General features: G+C 42.9%; 1 pseudogene; it reads right to left on the reverse strand.

Annotated features, from left to right (window-relative positions):
- Positions 1-7,160: 7,160 nt before the first annotated feature.
- Positions 7,161-10,563, reverse strand: LOC101824699 (annotated as a pseudogene).
- Between the last annotated feature and the right edge of the window lie 10,808 nt (positions 10,564-21,371).

The raw sequence follows: 21,371 nt of genomic DNA on the forward strand, positions 1-21,371 counted from the left end.
CTAACTAGCTCTCACAATCAAATTAACCCATTTTTACTAATCTGTGTATCACCACGTGGCCATGGCTTACTAGTAATGCTCCGGCATCTTACTCCTCTGGTGGCTACATAGCTACACAGCATCCAGGGGGTCCATCAGAATTTGCATACCTGGCAGTTCCTGACACAAGAGAGATGAATGCAGAGGACAAGAAAAGACAAGAACAAGAAACTTTCTATCAATCTGTTCATCAAAATGCAAAAGGAGAAACTGAAAACAACCCCACTGCCCTGAGTGCATTAAGGATAAATAGTTTTCAGTGCATTCACATAACCAAAGATTGAGTGCAGCTTATTTAAAGCCACTGATAGACACAACACAGATGAATGTCACATTTATTTGATTCACAGTAGACAGGCCAGAAACATAATACTGTGGTTTCGTCTTCTTTATACAATGTTGTAAAGAGTAAGAAGCTAATTGTTAGTGATAGGATCTAAAACACTGGTGACTAGAGAGATGGCTCAATGGTTAAGAGTACTTGCTGCGCCTGTAGAGGACCCAGGGTTCAGTTCCCAGCAACCACATAGTGACTCACAACAATCTTTGACTCTGTTCCCAGGAAGGATCCAGTGCCCCCTGCTGGCCTCCTCAGGCACTGCATGTCCATGGTGCGCAAGGGTATATATGTATATACAATTCCAGTAATTGTATACTTAAATCTGGGTAGAGGAGAAGGAAATCTGTATGTGATGTAATAAAATTTTAAGTGTGGGAAGAAGAACAATTTAATTGGTTGTAGGAAGATGAGTTCACTCTGTGGTCGGTCCAACTATCTTAGGTAGAAAAATAGCAGAGAAAACTGTACACTGGTATGGTTTAGACGTGAAACAACCCCCGAAGGTTCACTTGTTCAGAGCTTGGTCCTCAGTCCAAGGTACTAGTGAGGAAGAAGTTAGAGTATTGGAGGCATTCCCTAGAAGGGATATTGGGGCCCTGACCTCTTCTCTTCACTCTTTGCCAATGGTTCTCAATCTCTGGGTCACAACCCCACAAGGGCCATATGTCATATAGTTACAGTTCATAACAGTAGCAAAATTACAGTTATGAAGTAGCAACGACATTAATTTATGAGGAACTGTTTTAAAGGGTTGCAGCATTAGAACATTGAGAGCCACTGCTCTTGGCTTCCTGGCCACCTCTACCGCACACTACCACGATGATACATTGTGCCAGCATGGCACAAAGCAACAGGTTAAGGCAACTGTGGACCTGAACCTCCGAAACCCAGAGGGAAAATCACCCCCTTTCCAAATGATTTTCTCAACTTTGCTGTCAAAGAAATGGGAAGGTAACACAGCACCCTACCAAACGTCTGGCACCCCATCCCTCTTGCCACAAGGGAGGTACTGACTCGTATGTATGATGTGAGCCAGCACAAGTGTGGCCAGTAGTGACACTCATATATCCATCGGACACATCCATCCTGGCATGAAAGGCTCCTCCTCTGTGTCCATACCAACACGTGTTTCTGTATCTGCCCCTTGGAGGTCTCTTGGAAACTTCCCCAGATGTTCCTTTCACCTGGTTCCAACTGAAAAGATAGGCATGTGGTAAGTCTTAGGTCTGGTTCCCAGACTCCATCCTCAGGGTTTCCCTGATCTGTATGCTTCACGACACAAAACTCAAGAACCATATGTTTTGTTTAATTCAATCTTGAATTGTAAGTTGGCCATCAGATAAAATGGCAATTAGGATAAATATGTGAAGTACAAAGCGTCTACCATAAACAAATATGTCAGTGTTACTCATATGTATATATAGGCTGACCATCATAGTTCATTAATACTATTATATCACAGTGCCAGAGAATGCATAGCTTATAAACTGAAAACAAAAGTTGTTTCTTACCATTCTAGAGGCTCGGAAGCTCAAGCCCACTGTGAGAGCAGAGCTGATGTTACTGGTGGCCTGTTAATCACAGGTGGCACCTTCTGTGTCTTCATGGAGTAGAGAAATTGACTCCCTTCCCCCAGCCTTCTATAAGGACAGTAATGCTATTTATGAGGATAGAGTCCTCAAGGCTTGACTATTCCTGCACTGGTTTAACACTGTCACACTGGGAATGAAGATTCCATGTAAGTCTGGAGAGACATGTACTGCCACACTAGAACACTGACATACGTTTGCATCAGTATAGCTTCTATTAGAATTATGCCTACAACAGTCTACCTACACACACACACACACACACACATACACACACATATATGTATACATATATATATATATATCTTCTTTTGAATCTTTACATCTACCTAACTCTTCTAGAGGCCTAGGGTTTGAACATCCAAATTCAGAGAGAATGGCTCATATGCAATTCCTATTTTCTGGCACTCCATGTTATTAGAATATCTTTCCTGGGATGCCATGCCACCCTTTCATTTATGGAATATAAACCCCAGTGCAAAAACTAGATGTACAACAACCATTATCTTCTGTAACTAGTGTAACTTCTGATACCCAGCTTCCCTTCTGCAGAACTGGCAACAAACTGAAGTTCAGTCTGTAGGAATGCACTCCATGGTGATGGTATAAATGAGAATATCTCCTGTTGTGTCAGGCATTGAACACTTAGTCCCCAGTTGGTGGCACTACGTGGGGAGGCTTGAGAGGTGTGGTTTTGCTAGAGGACGAGTGTCACGAGAGATGGACTTTCAGAGTTTAAAGACCTGTACCATTTCTGGTTCCGCACACTGTTCTTCACATTTGCAGTTCAAGATGTGAGCCCTCAGCTTCCTGCTCATGCTGTCCTGCCTACGGCTTCCCCACCGTAACAAACACTTACCCCTCTGGAACCATAAGTCCAAATAAAGCCTTTCTCCTGCAAGTTGCTTTGGTCATGGTGTTTTATCACAGCAATAGAAAAAGCAACGCATCCTCTCCCTGAGGCTTGGCAACATTATGGGATGTTTGGGAATGCTAGAAGTGGTCCACACATTTCTTCTGTGGTAACTTCTATCACTGTCCATGTGGTCATTTGAGATGCAGCAGCTCAACTTATAGCTTTTCTTCTATTGCTTGTGTTTTCAGATTTCCTTAAGGAATTTTACATTTCCTCTCTAAGGAATCCCATCATACTCATAAAGGCTATGTTAAGGTCCTTATCTTATGCCTCGGCTATGTCGCATTCTCAGGGCCTCCTATAGTAGTTGATGAGCTGAAGTAGGGACATATTGTCCTGGCTGTTGGTGATTGTGTTTTTACACTAGTGTCTAGACACTAGGGTTTTGGGAGGATTAGAATTCTAGCTGCTGTTACTTAGTCTTGTTGTCATTGGGTAGGCATTTTGTTCCTTGGTTTCTATTGCCCTCTCTGGTTCTTAGGAGGGCATGGTGACTGTCTGTTGTCTGGCAGGGAATTCTTCTGGGACGCTGCCAGGTGCGGCCACTGGGGTTTCTGGGTTGAAGATGTTTCTAGGTATTGGGAGCCAGCACTTAGGAATGGAGATGGACAAGAGGTGGGGTAGGGCTGAGGGGTTCCACAGGAAGAAGGGAAGCAGGGTGTTCCACTAAGATCTGTGTAGTTTCTGGAACTGGTGGCAGAGAGTGAGGAGAGGCCACAGCAAATGGTCTGCTACAGAGCTGGGAATGACACTGGAGCCCACCTTACCCACTGGCCTGTGTGCCCTTGCAATTGTAGCTTTGTGTGAGCATGCATACGGAGAGGGCAGTGATTTCCGGCATGAGACAGACTGGCCCGCGTGCTCCTCTAAGAAGGGATTTGCTACCAGGGTCCTCCCGAGTTAAAGAGAGGACTCTCCTGAGACCCACACACAGGGCCTCTCTTGAGACAACCCCACTAATGTGCCAGCAGGGGGAAATCTTGAGCTCTCAGCTCCAGCCTTGAGCCACTGCTCTACACTGGTTGACTGCATGCCTAATTCTTCTCCCAGATTATGTACATTATCTGCACCCTAGTTCCATCCCAGCTATCCATATCCTATGCTATGTCCAGATGCCCCACATGTCACACAAAACTGTCTGTCGAATGGCACAATGTCTAAAAGAAGACAGGCTTCTATGAGATGGAAGACAATGGTTTTGGTTAATGTTATAATTAACATTGGTGACTGAGACTATGTCAGAAGCAACAGTGGTAGGATGCAAGATCAACTCAAGAAAATCAGTAGCCCTACTATATACAGAGGATAAAAGGGCCAAGAAAGAAATCATAGAAACATCACCCTTTACAATTGCCACAAACAACATAAAATACCTTAGGGTAACGCTAACTAAACAAGTAAAAGACCTGCATCACAAGAACTTTGAGTCTTTAAAGAAAGAAATTAAAGAAGACACCAGGAAATGGAAAGATCTCCCATGCTCTTGGATAGGTAGGGTCAATGTAGTAAAAATAGCAATCCTACCAAAAGCAATCTACAGATTCAATGCAATCCCCGTTAAAATACCAGTAAAATTCTTCACAGACCTTGAAAGAACAATAATCAATTTTGTATGGAAAAACAAAAGACCCAGGATAGCCAAAACAACCTTACTCAACAAAGCAACATCTGGAGGCATCGCCATCCCTGACTTCAAGCTCTATTATAGAGTTGTAGTCCTGAAAATAGCTTGGTATTCACACAAAAATAGACAGGTAGACCAATGGAATCTCATTGAACACCCTAATATTAACCCATACATGTATGAACATCTGATCTTCGACAAAGAAGCCAAAAATATACAATGGAAAAGAGAAAGCATCTTCAACAAATGGTGCTGGCATAACTGGAGGCTGGCATGTAGAAGAATGCGGATAGATCCATGTCTATCGCCATGCACAAAACTTAAGTCCAAATGGATCAAAGACCTCAACATAAATCCAGCCACACTGAACCTCTTAGAAGAGAAAGTGGGTAGTACCCTTGAACGAATTGGTACAGGAGACTGCTTCCTGAACATAACACCAATAGCATAGACACTGAGGTCAACAATAAAAGCATGTGAGTCCCTTACTGCCAAATATTATATTAATATCACACTAATATATGATATATATATATATGAAACATTTGGTCTCTCTGGTAAGAAGATCAAATGGTCCTGGGTTATTTGGTCTACCATTCAAAAAGTAATACTAAATCACTACAATAATGCATCATCGTGGATCACTAATATCACTGCATTAGAAAACTCAGTTCCAGAGAAATTATTTCATTCATAAACTAGAAGTCATAGAATACTGAACAATTGTGCACATGTGTCTTACTGAGTGGCACGTGAGTGCAGGAGGAAGGGTACTCATGACCTTGGGAGTCAGGATTGAGAACAACAGTGAGGTCAAGACATGGCCAGTCAGTCTCTGAAGGATGTCAGTGTGGAGGCCCGGAGTCTCCAACTGTGGATACCGAGGCTCTGGTTTCCATGGCCATGAGGGCCTGGTGGGAAAGTTTGCAAGCTGGTCCTCTGGGATGGGGATGGACCAGAGACACTGCTACCAAGAGTCATGAAATCAAGAGAAAATGCACATCCCCAACAGGGAGTAAGTTTCTGAGCTCTATGAGCAGGATTCTAAGCCATGGAAATAAGGAAGAGTACCTAGGTTCTTGGGTTGACATTGTTGAGACCTTGTCACTGGAGCCAGGGAGCTTTCTGAAAATCTCTTCAGTTCAGAATAGAAAACAAACTCAGGTCCAAGTCCTCTAAAGTCGAGTGTGGTGACACACTGCAGGGGTTGGGAAGCACTGAAACTGGGGGCTGGAGGGTCACAAGCTTCAGGACTACCTGAGTTATGTACCTAGACCCTAACTTCCACTCGCCAAAAAATAAAAAAAAAATGGTATTTGTAAGTGACTTGAATAGATGAGTGGTGGGAATGTAATTTTGTAAGATGTTATGTTGTGGTCAGTATCTGATGCCCTCTCTCTGTCCCTTCAGTTTAATAGACTGTGTTTCACAGGACAAAACACCCTTCAATATCATATTCCTAATTATCTCTTAAGATTCATGAACCATTAATTTTATTGAGTTCTTCTCTTTAATTGATAATAGAGGTTCAATAAGAATCCATCTTCCCTTTTGTCAAGTTATAATTGGACAAATTGACTGTATCAAATTGTTTATATTTCTGTAGAGTTATATCTGAGATGAATTTCATTTGATCAAGTGTGACAAGCATATCATTGGAGGGCAAACGTTGTACTCCTGAGGTCCTATCAGTGCCTCTAGGGTCTGGCCTGTGCTTAAGGTTGGATACATGTGGGTAGCTGGTAGAGGTATTAGAAATGATTTGAAGGACAATATGCAGGGTATGGTGACAGACAGATGTCATTAGAGTAGTAGGGTAAGAGGACTCTTCTTGTCATTCTGTCATTAAATCTGGGCCACACACTGAGGTGGCTTCTTGTCCCTCACTAGCTGACCCTACTCTGTGTCTTTAAATTCAATTCCTTTCCCTTCTGACCTCATCTGTAGCCACTGTGTCAGGAAGCCCACAATAACAGCATTGAGGGGACCAATTCTTCAGGCCACTGGTTCATTTTAAAAAATTAAAATTAAGTAAATGGTGGAATCTCACTCAAGTCTTCAGGCACAATAGCAAAATCCTTTACCTGCTGAGCCATCTTGCCAGCCCTGACCTACAGTTTTACCCCATCAACAATCTACACTTCAGGAACCATCTTGTGGTTCATTCATGTTCTCTCTAGCCCTTTGGAGAAGCTAGTTCCAAACCTGCCCCTGTGGTACACATGGCTATTGTAAAGGCAATGAAGTGAGACTCACTCTAAGGGAGGTTCACACTCATGTACTCCAGAGGGCTTTATTCTTCCCTGACGGCCTTGCACTCTACTTTGGATAAACTCCAACTCTGCTTCACACTGGATTGTCTTGAAATTCTTTTCTTGACTGAAGCAAAGAATTCTGCGTGTGTACTAAAAAGACCTCCTCAGGGAAACATTGTGGAACTGTGTCCCTACCCCGTCACACTTACTTGTTGTTTTATCTGCTGCTCAGGGGCTGCACCTGAACCTGCCACTACCTCACTGCTGAGACCAAGGCCCAGGGGAGCCTTCTTGTCTCGCCATGGCCACTGCTGCTGCTGCCTCAGCTGCCTCCATGTTAGGAGTCAAATGATGTCTTTTAATGAAGTTTCTATCCTTCTATTTTACCAATGAAGACTTGGGAGCCAGATGCTGGGTGAAAACCGGCAAAGAAAACACCCAGCTGACCTTTCCCCTCCTCATGGGCTTCAGAGAAATCCCCTTCCTCCATGCCCTCATCCACGTACTACTATACAAAGGCATGTTTGGCATATATCAGGTCAAACTGTGATCTGGGCAAGCCCAGGCCTCATCGATGGCTGTGGTGTTGCTCAGCATACACACACAGTCATCTGTGCCTTGGCCAGGTCTCCACTGGGTACAACAGTGGGAGTCTGGTAGTTAATGCTAACCTTGAAGCCAGTGGGGCACCAATCCACACACTGGATGCCGTGTCTGGTCTTGATGGTGGCAACAGCAGCATTGACATCTTTGGGAACCACATCACCATGGCATAGCAGGGAGCAAGCCACATATTTACCATGGCAAGGGTCACATTGCACAAGCTGGTTGGCTGACTCAGAGCAGGCACTGGTGATCTCTACTACAGAAAGCTGCTCAAGGTACGCTTTTCCTCAGAGATGACAGCGGCACATGGGGCAGGGGGCAGAGGATATGGAGATAGAGCACCAGGTTAGCCTGGAATCCTGTCAGATCAACATTCGGGGCCTGTAACATCTGAGGGAAGCAGTGACAGGGGACACTTCTGGCTAACAAGGCAGTTAAGATTAGTATAGGGAGCTGGGCGTTGGTGGTGCACACCTTTAATCTCAGCACTCAGGAGGCAGAGTCAGGCAGATCTCTGTGAGTTATAGACCAGCCTGGTCTACAAGAGCTAGTTCCAGGACAGCCTCGAAAAAAAAAAAGATTAGTATAGGATGGACACTCAGTATCAAGGTTTCTATGATAAATGTCATAGATGGCTTCACTGTCTACCATAAAGGCACAATCAGAGTGCTTCAAGGCTTCATAACAATGGTGTAAGCCTGGAGGGCCCATTAAGTGGTGAACTCCAACTTGGATTTCTTTCCATAACCAACAGAGCTGCTCCATCAGCAGGGAGGTGAACCCAGAGCCAGTTCCCCCACCAAAGCTGTGGAAAACCAAGAAGCCCTGAAGACCTGTGCACCGGTCAGCCAGCTTGTGAATTCAGTCCAAGCCAAAGTCAACGATCTCCTTGCCAATGGTATAGTGGCCACGGGCATAGTTATTGGCTGCATCTTCCTTGCCTGTGATGAGCTGCCCAGGATGGAAGACCTAGCAGTGGGTACCAGTATGAGCTTCATCAATAACTGTGGGTTCCAGGCTTATAAACACTGTCCTTAACACATGCTTGCCAGCACCTGTCTAATTGAAGATATTGAAGGATCATCCCCTCCCACTATGGTCTTGTCACTAGCCATCTGGCCATCAGATTGAATGCCCAGGTAGTAGAGCTTCCAGAAGGTGCTGACAATCTGGACACCTGCCTGGCCAATGTGGATGGAGGTGCACTCACACTATGGGTTAGGAGGAAAGGGTAACAAAAGCAATTACCCAGCCCCAGACCATCCCCAACAAGCTAAGAATCCAGATAAATAACACAAAGAAAGGCTAATATTTTTTTTGAGACAGGGTTTCCCTATGTAGCTTTGGAGCCTGTCCTGGAACTAGCTCTGTAGACCAAACTCGCCTCAAATTCACAGAGATCTGCCTGCCTCTGGCTCCCAAGTGCTGGGATTAAAGGCATATGCCACCACCACCCAGTCTAATTTTTATTTAACTATTATTGTTGTGTGACAGGGGTAGGGGGGTCACATGAGCCACAACGTACTTGTGGCATTCAGAAACAATTTATGGAGTCAAGTCTTTCCTTCTGCCTTTATGTGGGTTCTGTGGATTGAACTCAAGCCATCAATGTTATGGAATATTATTTTAACTAGGCAAAGATGTGTTACACTTGTTTATGCTGCAGAATATTACTTTTACTGTGTAAAGGTGTGTTACATTTGTTTATGCTGTATTTGTTTAATGATGTAAGGATGTGTGTTTAATTGTGTAAAGATGTGTTTTGTTTGATCTTGCCTGCCTAAGGTACCTGATTGGTCAGATAAAAAGATGAATGGCCAATAACTAGGCAGAGAAAAGATAGGTGGAGCTGGCAGGAAGACAGAATAAACAGAAGGAGAAATCTAGGCTCCAGAGAAGAATGAGGGAAGAGAGAACAAGGGAGACGGGAGATACCCAGAGCCAGGAGCCAGGAGTTACCAGACAGACAGACATAGAGAAGAAGCAGTGAAAATAGGATACAGAGAAGTAAGAAAGGTAATAAGCCCTGAGGCAAAGAGCAGAAAAGGTTAAGTTAAAAGAGCTACCCAGAAACAAGCCTAAGCTAGGATGAGAATGCAAAACTACTAAGAAGTCTCCATGTCATGATTTGGGAGCTGGTTGCTGGCCCGAAGAAGACGGCCTGGTGCCTATCAGGTTTGTGCAGCAAACACCTTTGCTACTGAGTCAGCCTGAGTCCATCTTCAAAATCAGACTAAAAAGCCACAAAAGAGAACCGGATTCCCTACAACAGCAGAAGTTGTGTTCTTCCCTTGGCGATCAGACTGTTGAAACAATAGTCCTAAAGACATGGGAATCACCCGAGGATCTCACACCAGGAGAAGGGAAGGCCTGAGCCTGGTGTCCGCTACAGGAGAGCCATCTTGAAGAAATTTCATGTAGTGACACTGACAAGCCAGACCATCTTGCAGGACAAACTGAAGGCAGTGATGGGTCAGTGATGGGTGGGACTACCCCTTGCCTGGAGCTGCTGGGTTACGAACACACCCTTTGTTTGAACACAACCCTCCGTCTGTTCCCTGAAGATACACGTGGGGGGTCACAGGTTCTCCTCATTTGTTCATCTTCACGCAGGAGCCACATTGGACACATCCCATCTCTGCCCTTCATTATTACTATCCCTTTGATTGATGGGTGGCTGAGCCCAGATTGGTAAGACTACAAGGAACAGTTGCAAAAATAACTTGAAAGTCCTTTGCCTAAGTTACTTTTCTGTTGCTGATGAAAAAGTACTCTGACAAAAGCAAGTGACGGAAGAAAGGACTCTACCTATCCCACAGCTCAAGATGCAGCCTGTCCTGTTGGGGAAGTCAAGGCAGCAGGAACTGGAATCCGCCATATACCACCCGCCATCTTTTGATGGAGGCCAGGATCCAAGGCCAGGGAATGGTGCCACCCACTCTTACTGTGACTCTTCCCACATCAATTAACGGAATCCATATAATCCCACACAGACATACCCAGAGGCTGTGTCTGGCTGGAGTGCCTAGAGGCTTGTCTTCTAGGTGATTCCAGATTCTGTCAAGTTGGCAATCAGCACTAACCATCACCTTCACCCAGTACTTCTAAGGTACCAAGCAGCGCAGCTTCACTAGGCAGGACACCACGTAGGACCGGTTGCTTATTGCAGTTATCACACAGCTGACGAATGTCATAGGGATGCAACTCCTCTCTCTGCCATGTCCAGTGTCACTAGTGTCTGCCTATAGTTGGGTTTGCTTCCTTTTTTTTAATCTTTGATCCTCTGGGGGCCCACCACCCAGCTCCCAAATAAATTACATGAATTTTTTTTGATCTTTTGAGACAGGGTTTCTCTGTGTCACTTTGTAGACCAGGCTGGTCCTGAACTCACAAAGATCTGTCTGCCTCTGACTCTGGAGTGCTGGGATTAAAGGTGTGCACCCCCACTGCCTGGCTAAATTACAAGAATTCCTATTACTAGTTATAATGCCTACCCTTAGCTTGGCTTATCTCTAGCCAGCTTTTCTTAAATTATCCTGTCTACCTTTTTTTTCCTGTGGGCTTTTACCTTTTTCTATTTCTGTGTATCTTTACTTCTTATTCCATGTTTGGCCGTGAGGCTGCGTGGCTGGCTGCTAGCATCCTCCTCTCCTTTTCTCCATCCCTGATCTTCTTTTCCCAGATTGCTCCTCCTATTTAGTCTCTCTGCCTTGCAGCCACGCCTATCCTTTCTCCTGCCTTGCTATTGGTCCTTCAGTTCTTTATTAGACCAATCAGGTGTTTTAGACAGGCAAGGTAACACAGCCTCACAGAGGTGACCAAATGTGATACATCTTTGTATCAGTAAACAAAAGTTCCACAGCATAAACCAATGTAACACATCTTCAACTAATATTCCACAACACCTGACTGTATGTCACTGCCCTGAGAAAAGGCCACAACTCGACAGTGCCTACCATTTTCAGACCTTGGTAGAGACCTTTTCATTCAAACTCTTGTAAATCAGGGACTGTCTTTACTGTTGACCCTTGGAGGACACAGAACACAGGAGTTTACTATCCCAAAAGACCTGTAGCGCCACAAATAGACACCAGAGGGAGCAAGAGATCACATGCTCCTAAAAAAGAGACGCTGTAAAACTCTGGTAGAAAAACTATACCATAAACCCAGGGGTAACTCAGCCCCCTCAAAAGATTGAAGAGACACCTCACATTCACAGCTAGGCTGGTGAGTAATGGCCTTTCCTTGTGCTTCGGGGCTGTGAGAGATGGCTGGCTTCCCAAAGCGAGAGGTAAAGCACGAAACAAGACACAGAAAGTAACAGGAAGTCATATATAGCTTAACTAAAGGAGCCAGTTAGCTCTGAGACCCTAACCACACAGGCCTATGAAGTACTTGACAGTTCAAAATGCTTACTTTAAAGAACTATATTGTGGGGTGTTGGTGGCACACGCCTTTAATCCCAGCACTCAGGAGGCAGAGGCAGGAGGATCTCTGTGAGTTCTAGACCAGCCTCCAAAACCACAGAGAAACCCTGTCTGGAAAATCCAAAAAAAAAGAGAAACATATTGTGCAAGAGAAAACAGATGAGTAACTAAATAAAATGATGGAAAAATAATGTGAGATTATTAACCCGGAGACAGAGTACCAAAAAAGAAGGAAACCGGAATTTTTTTTTTCGAGACAGGGTTTCTCTGTGGCTTTGGAGGCCATCCTGGAACTCGCTTGGTAGTCCAGGCTGGTCTCGAACTTACAGAGATCTGCCTGCCTCTGCCTCCCGAGTGCTGGGATCAAAGGCGTGTGCCACCAACGCCCGGCGGAAACAGGAATTCTTAAGCCACTGAATACAATAACTAAAGTCTTCCCATCACAGTGAGATTTCCAGAAGAACACCCAATCAACAGAAGAAAAAAAAGTCACCAATAGGGCATTTGGAATTATTTAGTAGCAACAATAACAAAAATGAATGAAGCAAAGAAACTTCAGAATAACATCTAAGAGACCGATATGTGCATCGTGAAAGTCTCATACTGAAAGAGAGAAGGGACAGAAAGAGATGGCTCTGTGGTAAAGAGCACTGGGTGTTCTTCTAGAGGACTCAGGACCCAGCACCCACATGGAAGCTCACAACCATCAAACTTCATTTCCAAAGAATCCAAAACCCTCTTCTGCCCTCCTTGGATACCAGACACACAGGATGCAAAGACATACATGCAAGCAAAACACCCATACACACACAGTAGCTAAAAAGAAAACCCTACCACAAGCCTAATTTTATAGTTAGTCATTTTGTATTTTTATCTCCCAGTCAGAATCAAATGTTATTTATAAGAGCAGTCTGAGTAGCACCTTCAGGAACTATGAAAACAGCTAAGCAGAAAAGGCATTTCCAGTTCAGTTCCAACTTGATTTATCTGTGTCCTGTAGTCAAAGTGGTATGGTATCTTCAGTAGGAAGGTCTTGCTGTCTGGATTTCCATGGTCAATTAAGAGAGATACCAATACCCTGTGTTGTTTTGGAGGCCACTTGCGTCTCTCTGGCTAACAACTCATGAGGAGGTATCCTGCACTGTTGCAGAATAGTCCTTTACACTGTATGATATGTCACTGTGATTGGCCCAACAAAGAGTAGCCAGGTAGGGAGAGATTAGGTGGGACTTCCGGAGATACAGAAATCTCAGGGAAGGAGAAAGGCAGAGGAGGCTGAGTGCAGAGGAAGCAGGACATGCAGGAGATAAAAGCTGTGAACTACATGACAGCACGTAGAGTAATAGAAATGGGTCAATTTAAGTAGAAGCAAGCCTAAGCTAAGGCCAAGCTTTCATAATTAACAGAAAGTCTCTGTGTCATGGTTTGGGGACTGGATGTCAAAGAAAACCTGCTACACTGCACCTGACACTGTAGTTTTTATTCAAAAGCCAATGCCTTCTGGGAGGTGCGTTATGCACCTCTGAAGGATACTGCCATTTCAAACTCTTCTTACGTTTTAGTCTATAAAGCAGTAAGTTTCTCCTTAGGCTTTTTATGCCCCCTAAGTTTTCATGAACCCTCCTCTGTTCCTCCACATTTCCCCCAACCTCCCACTCCAAACACACTTAAACTTTCCATGCCTGGTATTTCCTTTGGCCTTACTTTTATTTCTCTTGTGTTTTCCATCCCCCAACTCTCCTACTAATGGCCTCCCCCTTCCTTCCTTATGTACTGGTGTCTTAGTTAGGGATGTATTGCTGTTAAAGAAACCCCATGACCAAAAATCAAGTTGTGGAGGAAAGGGTTTATTTGACTTACACTTCCACATTGCTGTTCATCACTGAAGGAAGTCAGAACAGGAACTCAGACAGGGCAGGAACCTGGAGACAGGAGCTGAATCAGAGGCCATGGATAGGTGCTGCTTCCTAGGTTGCTCAGCCTGTTTTCTTATAAAGCCAGGACCACTGCCCAGGGATGGCACCACCCACCATGGGCTGGATCCTCCCCCCCCCACTGGTCACTAATTGGAGAATGCCTGGATTTCATGGAGGCATTTCCTCAGCTGAGGCTCCTTCTCTGATACTCTAGCTGGTGTTGAGTTGACACTAAACCAGCCAGTACACCTCGCCTCTCCACTCACTCCAATGTATATCTAAAAATCCGTGAATTTGAAGCTATTATCCACATGTAAGAAAGAATATATAAACTGGGCAGTGATGGCAAACACTTTAATCCCAGCATTCAGAAGGCAGAGGCAGGTGGATCTCTGTGAGTTCAAGGCCAGCCTGGTCCTCAGTGAAGCCAGGGCTTCACTGTGGAGGGAGGAAGGGAAGGAGGTAGGGAGGGAGGGAAAGAAGGAAGGAAGGAAGGAAGGAAGGAAGGAAGGAAGGAAGGAAGGAAGGAAGGAAGGAAATGTGCTGTTTGCCTTCCTAGGCCTGGATTTCCTCACTTTGTATAATTTTTTTTCCAGTTCCATCGATTTTCCTGAAAATTTTGGTTTGCTTTATAGGTTAGTAAAATTCTGTTGTATATTTGTGGGACATTTTTATAATCAGTTGATGGATATCTAAGCTGATTCCATTTTCTATCTACTATAAATAGAGCTGCAAGGAACATGGATGAACAAGCAGCTCTGTGGTAAGGTACAGAGTCCCTTGAGCACATGCCTAAGAGTGGTACAGGTGGCTCATATGGTAGTTATTTTACTGTTCTGAGTTTTCTAAGGGTCCTCCACATTGACTTCCATAGTAATCGTACAAGTCCATATTCCTACCAACAGTGAATTGGTTTTCTTCTCCCTACATCCTTGCCAACATTTGTCATCATTAGATAATCTTATAAACTTTTTCAAGTACGTGTATGTAGTGAGATATCCACCCCGCCCATACCTGTAGCACTGACCATGCCCAACTGGGTGTGGTCACAGGTAAGGACATGATGGAGGAGAGGACTAGATCTGGGGCCCCAAAACCCAGATCTCTCACTGGCTGCTGGTCAGGTCACAGGAAACAGCCTGGGAGGATCCTTGGAGCTGAAACCTGTGGCTTCTTTTGTAAGTGCATTCTCCCCAAATAAACTTCACTTAACCTGCAAACAAACAAACAAAAAAGATTATCGACATTAAAGAACACTTGGTTTCTACTGAAAGTAGGTGCTACATTCTTTTTATTTTAAACTAACAATAATAAATAAGATTAACTACTCTATACCTATGGCAGATAATCTTACAATGCAGGACTTTAGGAATATTTTTGTTTCTTGTATGGATGAGATGTTAGAAGAGGTTGAAGACCTACCTGGAATATACTTTCTATCTGCCGTAGTGACTGTCAGTTTGGTAATCCATATAATATCATTAAAGAAAGGGTTTAGCAATAGGGAAAAAATGAGTAACCTATACAAATCATACAGTCATCACAGACTGGCTATGAAAACTTAGTACAAAGGATTCAGACAATAGAAGATACTTGACAGACTGGTAAGGAGAGCTTGGTAAGAAGGATTCAGACAACAGAAAATTCCTTACAGCCTGGTAGGAAGAACTTAGTAAGAAGGATTCAGACAATAGAAAATTCTTTACAGACTGGTAGGGAGAATTTGGTAAAAAGGATTCAGAATATTGAAAATGGCAATGGAGATCTGACAAACAGAATGTAAAATATGTAACATAACATTGAATTAGTTTCAGGAAAAATGTGTTCCACATCTGATTCAACATACAGGACAGAAAAAGTGGAACATAACATTGAAATACTTTTTTTTTAAAGATTTATTTATGTATTATGAATACAACATCTTGCCTCATGTATGTCTGCACGCCAGAAGAGGGCACCAAATCTCATTATGGATGGTTACGAGCCACCATGTGGTTGCTGGGAATTGAACTCAGGACCTCTGGAAGAGCAGTCAGTGCTCTTAACCTCTGAGCCATCTCTCCAGCCCAACATTGAAATACTCAAACAAAAAACCTGTTCCATCTGATGATTTGACTGTCTAGCTCAAATATATTTCTGTATATCTAGAAAACCTAACTTACCTAACTATAAATTCTATTATAAGTAACTATCTATAGTCTGTATTCAATTAAGCATTACGTTTTAAAAGATCAGTATAAGCACAATGCTTAATCAAGAGGAGAAATATGCACATCACAAAATTGACCTTGAATTTGTATCAATGAATGAAAAACAATATCCATACCATAATTCCCCTTTTTACCATTAAAAAGAGATTGGTTGTGATCATTAACCAATTATAAACAATCCCATTTAAATGAAAACAAAGATTTATAAACAAGATGGGAATTAGGACGCCGCTCATTCCAAACTGCTTCATGCTGGAAGGGGGCGCTGTTTATACCATGGGGATCATCACAAAACTCAGAAACCTGTATAAGTCCATATTTTCGGGGTCTGTAAGACTGCATCATCTTAGCTGTTTCAGTTTTTGGAACACCTGGTCCACTGCTTCCGGGGGTCTTGGTTCATCAAACCACAGAAGCCTGGAAGGAATCCTCAGCTTTTCGTTTTCTGTAGAAACATAAGCAAAATCTCCTTTTCCAAGTAACACATCCTTATACTTAAATTTTGAAGTCAAGGCATTTTTAAAAGATATAAGTTGAATGAATTCAGCAGCATTTATAATGAAGTGTACTTTAGCATTTGTTCCTTCCTTAGCAATAAAAAAAACTGAAAAACACAATAGCGTACAGTATCCAGACTCTCTGTGTATTTTCCATCTTTACATGGCTTATTTATTTATCTATTATTACTTTATTTATTTTACTTTTATTTATTTTTCTCTGAGACAGGGTTTCTCTTTGGAAATCTGTCTGCCTCTGCCTCTGGAGTAAATCCTACCGGTGTGCGCCACCACAATGCCGGCTTTTGTATTTATATACCACTTTGCTGTTTCATTTTCTCTCTCAATCTCACGTATATTTTTAAACACACTGTAAACCTTTAGAGGCTTTCCTTTATCCAAGTCTGACTTTACAGTAAATCTTTATGTTTTTCTGGCCACGTGTCTTATCTGTTAAACCCGCGGCTGTTTTAAACTGACATTTTTTTTCAAGATGGCGGGCGTAAGCGTGACTCCAGCTTACCGCCTCAGTCCATGCTGACATCCAGCAAATGCTGCCACTTCCAGCTGTACGTACACACCTTTCAATCATTAGCAGAGTCTCTTAAAACAACCTTGCTGGGTTTTTTTTCTTTTTATGCCGAGTCAGGAAGACTCCAGTAAGCGAGCCACGTGAATCTCGGCTTGTCGATAGCAAAACAGAGCCCACCTGAGAAAATGCTGCTACCAAAAATCTGTGCTTCTCTCCGTTCTTCTGTTTCTAAAATTCCTTTAAAGCTTTTGTCATTCTACGTGGAAATTCAATCCCACTCCTGATCACCATTATGTTAAGAGAAGCTTTTTCTTTGAGAGAAGCCTTCCCGCCAGCTTGGTTCCAGAGCCGCATCAGTCCCAAATAAACATACAGGAGGCTATATTAATTATGAAGCTGTTGGCCTTGCTTGTTTCTTACTGGCTACCTCTGACTTAAGTAATTACCCCATAATTGTTAATCTAAGTATTTCTCTTACCGGAGAATAGTTCCAGGCTTCCTACCCCATGGCGTTACATGTCGAACTCTCCTGTGTTTCTCCTTCCCAGAATCCTCCTGGACCCCTAGTCCCACCTATCTAGATTCCTATTGGCCAACAGTGCTTTATTAACAAAAGTACAGGACTTCCCCCATCAGTCTCTTATGGCATGCTCTCACCATGTGTGAGGCAATTAGTAGAGTCATGGACAAAGAGTGATAGGGTGCCCCCCAAGGCCAATTAATAGCAACTGTCCTTGAAAATTCATCTCAAATAGAATGGAGGGATTTATGGAGGGAAGAAGAAAAAGTCCTCAAACTTCAAGGCTTAAAGAAAGGTTATAAAGCTCCCCAAGATAAAATTCTTGGTGAGGATCTTTATGCTGACCAAGAGACTCAAGCTACTTATGTTGAACACATCTTGTATTTATGCCATAAAGCATCTTTGAATGCTTGGGATAAGGTTCATGAACCAGGGGAGAGAATAGAACCCTATACCTAGGTCAAGCAGTGACTGAATGAACAATATAGTGAATTTTTACAAAGATTGTCCAGAGCAGTAGAATTACAGGTAGCAGATTCAGATTCTAGGTGAATATTCATAGAATCTCCAGCTTAAGAGAGTGTGAATCCACAATGCAAAAAGGTGCTTTGGCCCTTAAAGATGAGATCAGCACCATTGGATGAATGGATCCTGTATTCGGCCAACATTGAGTATAACAATCATGACACTGAAGCCTTGGTAGGAGAAGCGATATCCAAAGGTTTGAAAAGACATCAAGATACCAGATGTCTTAACTGTGATGACACAGAAGCTTGGGTAGAAGTAATCTCCAAAGGTTTAAAAAGATATCAAAATGCCAGATGTTTTAACTGTGGTAGAATAGGACATCTAAGAAGAAATTGTATGCAAGGCATTCCTAGAAATAATGTTCCTTCTAGGAATGAATCAAACAGAAGGCCTCAACCTTCTGTACTATGTAGAAGATGTGACAAAGGCCGACACTGGACCAATGAATGTAGATTGACCAGAGACAAGCAAGGAAACCCTTTACAATCAGGAAACTCCTTGAGGAGACTCTTGAAGGCCTCCATGTCAAAAGTGGTCTCGTCATTCCCAGTCACTATGGAGGATAATCTTCTCCAGGACCATTAGAAAATCCAGTGCCTATTGTAAAAAATCATTCCGTTCGGGATGATAGATTAGCTATGGAGGATGAATCAAATGCAAATGGAGGAAACAAAACACATATATTTTGGCAAACTTCTATAAATGATCAAAGGCCTAAATTAAGAGTACAAATGAATAACAGGGTGATTGAGGGGATTGTTGACAAAGGCACTGTCATTATAAACTCAAAACTCATGGCCTTGAAGATGGCCCCTGTAAGAGGTAAATGTTCAATTCTTAGGGATTGGAACCCTATCTCAGGTAAAACAGAGCACAAGATGTGTTACATGTATAGGGCCAGAAGAACAAAGAGGAAGACTGAGGCCAAATGTGGCAGATATAGTGATAAATCTACAGGGTCGTGATCTATTACAGCAATGGAATACCCAGATTAACATTCCTCCAGTAAAAGATATGAATCATAAACGAGCTCATGGGTTGCGGAAAAATATTCTAAAGCACTACAGAAAACAGATACGAACCACCTGGCTGTACATAAACAGAATACAAATGCCATACATACAGAGGAACCAGAAGCCCTAACCTTAAAATGGCTAACAGATGAACCCTGTCTGGGTAGGACAATGGCCTATGACCTCCGAGAAGCCAGAGGCTTTAGAAAAGCTGGTTCAGGAACAGCTAAATGCTGGACATATGGAAGAATCTACCAGTACTTGGAATTCTCCTGTATTTGTTACAAAAAGAAGACTGGAATATGGAGAATGCTTACAGACCTGAGAGCCATCAACAAAGTAATTTGGCCAATGGGCTCTCTACAGCCTGGTATGTCCTTGTCTTCTCTGATACCTAAAGAATGACCTACTATGTTATTGATTTTAAGAACTGCTTCTTCACTATACCTTTACAAGAAAAATATAGGGAAAAATTTGCCTTCACAGTGCCTATTTACAATTCTCAGCCAGTTAAAAGGTATCAATGGAAGGTCTTGCAACAGAGAATGTTATATAGTCTCACCCTGTGCCAATTTTTTGTGCAAAAACCTCTAGAAATAATTCGTAAACAATTTCCACAATATATAATTTATCATTATTTGGATGATATATTGTTGGCTGATTCTACCATAGGAATGTTGGGAAAAAAATGTTTGAGAAAATAAAGGAAGTTTTACCTAACTGGGGATTACAGATTGACTCAGAAAAAAAATACAAAGAGGAGAGTCTATCAATTATTTAGGATATAAAATAGGTCTACAGAAAAGTAGACCACAAAAAGTACAGATCAGGAAAGATGGTTCTTAATGATCTTTAAAAATTCCTAGAAGAAGTTTGCACTTCCACTGATAGAGAGTCTGGGAAACAGGAAAGAACCTAAAAGATATGCATATATGCATAGTACCCAAGAGAAGAGGATGGAGACAAGATCCCCTGAATGGATGGGGAACATGGCGAGGAGTGGGGGGAGTGGGACCTGAGAAGAAGAGAGGGGGTGAAAAGGAAGAGAGTTGGTCATGGGGGAAAAGGAAGTTGAGGGGGTGGGGGTAGAAAAGGGGGAAGAGGGAATCATAGGATCGAATACAGATCAGGCACCAGAGCGACCTCGAGTGATCTAAAGGGATAACACCAATTGGCAAGCTAAGCAATAGTGGAGAGACCACCTCGAATGCCCATTCCTGATAATGAACTTGATGTCTATAACCATCCGGGAGCCTTCATCCTGTGACTGATGGAAGCAGAGGCAAACACACAATTAATCACTGAACTGAACCCAAGGAACCCAGTGACAGAGAGAGAGGAGTGATGAGCAAATTGGCAAAGAATGGGCTGGCAAAACCAGCAGAGACAGCTGATCTGAACAGGGGAGAGCTCTTGGATCCCAGACTGACAGTGAGGAGGCCAGTATGGGACTGATCTGGACCCCCCAAATGTGAGTGTCAGCGAGAAGGCCTGGGCAACCTATGGGGCCCTGAGCTGTGGATCAGTGTCTATCCCTGATATACAAACAGTCTTCGTGTGCCTATAGCACAAAGAGGGATGCTCTCTCAGCCTGGACTCTTAGGGGAGTGCCTGGACCCTACCCAGAGTAAAATGACAGACTCTGATATCCCCTATGTGGAAGGATTTGGCAATAGGGTGGGAGGGTGGGGGGGAAGGGGAGTGCGGGAGGAGGGGAGGGAGAGGGAACTGGGATTGACATGTAAAACAAGCTATTTAAAATAAAAAAATTGAAAAAAAATTCCTAGGAGAGATTTCTCAACTACAGACTATTATTGGAGTAGAAGGACATGATTTGAAAATTTTAATAATGGCCCTAAAACGGAACAAGAACTTAAATAGTCCACAAATATTATCAACTGAAGCTGAAAAAGAATTAGAATGGGTAAAAAGACAATACTAGAAGCACATGTGGATTGTGTGGATCAGAACTAGACTGTATTCTGGTTATATTACCATCTAGAGAATACCCTCCAGGGATTTTGATGCAGAGGGAAAATATCATATTAGAATGGATATTTCTGCCACATAAACAAAATAAAAAACTAAGAACATATATAGAAAAGATCTCTGATTTGATTTTAAAAGGTAAATTTAGACTTTGTCAACAGACAGGAAGGGACCCAGCAGAAATTATAGTACCTTTAACTAATGAGGAAATTTCCTCCCTATGGAAAGATAATGAATACTGGCCAAGGGCTTGTAGTAACTTTTTGAGAACCGTTAGCAACAATTATCCCAAAAATGAGAAAATAAAATTCATAAAGAAAATAATTTGAATCCTTCTATGCATTGTAAGAAAAACCAATCTCTGGAGTCC

This window comes from Mesocricetus auratus, unplaced genomic scaffold, assembly GCF_017639785.1.
Source record: "Mesocricetus auratus isolate SY011 unplaced genomic scaffold, BCM_Maur_2.0 Super-Scaffold_6730, whole genome shotgun sequence".
Taxonomy (NCBI): domain Eukaryota; kingdom Metazoa; phylum Chordata; class Mammalia; order Rodentia; family Cricetidae; genus Mesocricetus; species Mesocricetus auratus.